The following is a 4,037-nucleotide window of genomic DNA, read 5'->3' as shown; positions in this document are numbered from 1 at the left end:
ATATTGGAAATACTGACTGAAACTTGCAGACTTCCTAAAACCATTTAATCCATTAATCAAAATGTGTGTAAGTCCTTTCATACAGGGAACGGTGGTACTGCACTTAAGTATAGTTTTGAGGTATTTATACTTTATTATTTCCATTTTCTGCTATTTCTACTCCACTACAGTTATTTGATATCTTTCATTATTGGTTACTTCACAGATTTAGATCAATCATACAAAATATAATTAGCAAATAACTATTCCAACTTTTACTTTGTAAAATCTCTGAGTCCTTCTTCCCCCTCTGCATTCTCTGCAGGTGACTCATTAATAATCAGACAAACATGAACAGGATAACAGGATAACACAGGATAACATGAACAGGATGGATAAAGACAATAAAAACAGACAACACGTGGACTTCTCTGGGGAAATGCTGTTAAAGTCTTACAGGGAAAGGAAATTAATATAATACGGCCAGCTATAAATAAGAGCAGAGCCACATGAGTCTATACAACCTACATTCACAAAAACCAGGTCGTGTACAAAGAACCGATCTGAAAGTGTGGCTCAAACACACTCATACACACATACACATTGTAGGAAGACAAGGCCTGCGGGAACTCTGAACACTGTATATGCACCAATATGCAATGTTTAACTTTGTTTCTGTCCTACATGTGTTGTGTGCGTCTACATTCACTGACAGCTACAGGCCGAGGTCTGATGGGAAGTCCTGACTGAAGAAAAACAATACAGCTTTAAAGCTTTAAAATGAAAAGATATTTAATTATGAATCTATATTCATGTCCAGATATCTACAGTATAAATAATCAAACACATTTTCTAAAGTTTCTAAGTTCAATGTCTGTTTGCCATCAGATCCTGTTGCCATGTCCAGTATTATATTATATTATATTATAGTATTGCTATTATATTTGGTCTATTGGTTTGTTTTTTTCCTGATTAGCATCTCACCAAACAATAAAATCTAAAAATAAAATATCTTGTATTTTGTGTATCTTATACTGTTCAAGTGCACAAACCTTATTTTTGTCAGCTGAAATAATAGTTTAGTTTTAATGTAGCATTTGAAACACCTATCAACCTTGTTTCTATAAACTATCCCCCCCCCCCTTACTTCAGTATTGCTCGTTTGCGGCTTTTATTCTGAAGGTCAGTGTGTTTCCGGTCGACGCGGAGTTCGCCTGACTTGACGCTGCAGCGTGTCTGTGGACGGTGGAGGTTTGTTGTGTGCGGCGGTCCGGCGGGGCGGAGCTACAGAGACCAAAGTGAAAGATTATTCCCAAACGGAGGACACTTTACTGGGCGGAGACAACAGTGGACACAAAATATACGAATACCAAACCAAACTATTTAACACACCATAGAATAAAAGGCAGGAAACAGCACATAAAGATGTATAGATTAACAGTAGAGATAGATAAAGTCTGTATAAACTGGAATATATAACTACATTAAAATACAATAAAAAATATTATAATATAAGAAATATTTGTTTAGAAAAAAAAACATAAAGAAAAAAGAGGGAGGAGTTCAGTTACTGTAGAGTACACCAGGGTTCAATAGGGACAAATAGGCGATATGTTCTATTATTCTTTATTATATATATTTATTTACCCATAACACCCTGCGTAGACCCACAGAGATGTTTTTCCTCAGAGAAACTCCAACCTCAAGGTGTCAGTGTACTTAAAACGAAGAAACACCTTATTACTGCAGGTAGTCCACTACAGGCTGTGGCAATGATGAGGTTTTTTTTCCTTAAATGTTATAATGGACACTTTTCAATAGGGATTGATTATCTAGAATTACGTGTTGTTGATGTGAACATGGAGGTGCAAACATAAACGCCTTTGATTGTCTGAATGTGTCTGCCTTTATCCCCATTTGTATGATTTGTTTCTTTATTTGATTCCGTAACTTCATTTTTCTCCTATAGTGACTATTTAAAGGTCCAGTGTGTAGGATTTAGACATCTGAAGGTCATGAAACTCAAGGAAAACTTGAATCTATCTATTCTATCTAGAGCCAGTGTTTGTTTCCTCTGGGCTACTGTAGAAACATAGCGGTTCAAATTGGGGGCCTCCGTGGGAGAGGACCCCGCTCCCTCTGTGAATAAAAAACAACAGCTCATTCTAAGGAAACAAAAACACAACAATTCTTATTTTCACATGATTATACTCTTACATATCTATGACTATTATTGTCCATTTGTGCCAATAGAGCCTAAATGTTACACACTGCACCTTTAATTTATCCTCACCAGTATCTGTTTGGCATCACTCCTCTGTGCTGTAATTTAAACACTCTTTAGTAACGCACAGTCCAAAAATTACTTCCCCAAATCATTTTGTTTTTAACTATTGTTAAATTTTTGGGGCATATTTGGGGCATCTCTAACAAAAAGGTTGTTAAGTTTTCTGCCTCAAACTGTTAAACCCACCGACACAATCCAGAGGGGAGCATCAGGAAACCATTATCACATGACTCATCACTGATACTGTGATACAGGATACATACTGTTGTAATTCCACCGTATCAAACATCCAGACTCTTCACATTCAGCCCGACTCGCGTACAGCAACCAGCAGATAATAAACACCGAGAGTAAACACACTTTGTGTATTTTACTGATTCACCCGGCAACAAGCTGAGTCACAGCGCCGGCAGCTTTCCTACCAGCCTGATTACCATGGCAACCAGCATGCCACAGTGGTATGTGTGTGTGTGTGTGTGTGTGTTTTGCTGAATCACGGGAACACCATCACACACACACCAGCCTGGTTTCCATGGAGACCAAGTCCCCATGCAGAATGATATAAGAATAATAAAACATCATAAACTAATAAATGTTAATGGTTGATCTTCTGATTTGATTTAATATATCTACTAGCTCGTTTTTGCAACTACAACCAGGGGCTTCTGGGAGTTTTGGCTATCAGGGGGGTTTGAGCTTCAGGGGCGTTTTCGGCCCCAAATGGTTTTTCTCAAACTCCTGACTTTTGCTGTGTCTCCCTTAACAAGTCAGAAAGGTCATCATTTTTGGTCCTCCCAGTGTGGTGTGTGCAAACACTAGGTTTACCATCCACCCTGTTTTATGCCAGATACTTGGGTGTCATTCTCGGACTCTGAACTCTTGCTGAAAAAGATTAGGCTCGTTTGTCAAATGGTTTTTACAGTCGGAATGATCTCCCGCCTGTCTATGTTGAGAAAGTTATCATGCTCTATATTACATCACGGGCTGGATTTTGCATTCCTCTAACTTGGGGCCTCCCCTCCTCACTTAGGCGGTCTAGCAGCTGCGGGTCCAAACGGCAGCTTGGCCGGTCTTTCTAACTGCGCACCAGGGAGGCGTTTGCACATTCACCCCTCATTTTTCCGGCCTCCTTGCACTGGTCCCAGTTATTTTAGGATTCATTTCAAAGTTTCTTATTATTGGGGTTTTTTAAGGCACTAAATGTTGGCTGGGCCTCAATATACATCGCTGACCCTTGTAAGCCCTATTCTGCTTCAAAGCGGTCCCTTGGGGAATCCTCAAATTAAAGGGGCTTTTTGCATGTTTACCGCCGCTGAACGGTCAACAGGGAGGGGGTAGGGCTTTCTTGCATTGCTGCCCCACTCTTTTCGTTGGAACCAGCCTCCCCTGGGATATCTAGATCTGCCCCTCATTTCTGCCTTCCAAATTCCAGGCTAAACAACTCACTTTCTATCCCTGGGCCTTTCCCTGTCTTCATACCCTGTACTCCTGGCCCTCATTCCTATGTATTTCTGTGTTGGTGGGCGCACACCAATATTTGAAGGGTTTTCTTTCAATTTCATTTATTGGAATTATGACTATTGGACCAATGTTGTTTTTTTTCTGTCTTTATTTGCTTTTTTCAGTTATTTAACACATGGGGTGTTTTTCTGTATTATTTTTGCCTCTTTTTAGTACTTCCACTGTACAGCACTTTGGTCGTTTTTATCTGGTGTTTAATGTGCTTTATAATTAAATTTACTCTACTTTACTTACTTACTTACCCTACTTA

This window comes from Morone saxatilis, unplaced genomic scaffold (genome assembly GCF_004916995.1).
Source record: "Morone saxatilis isolate NCDOM2014 unplaced genomic scaffold, NCSU_SB_2.0 Contig18, whole genome shotgun sequence".
Classification (NCBI taxonomy): domain Eukaryota; kingdom Metazoa; phylum Chordata; class Actinopteri; family Moronidae; genus Morone; species Morone saxatilis.
This window is presented reverse-complemented; position numbering follows the sequence as displayed.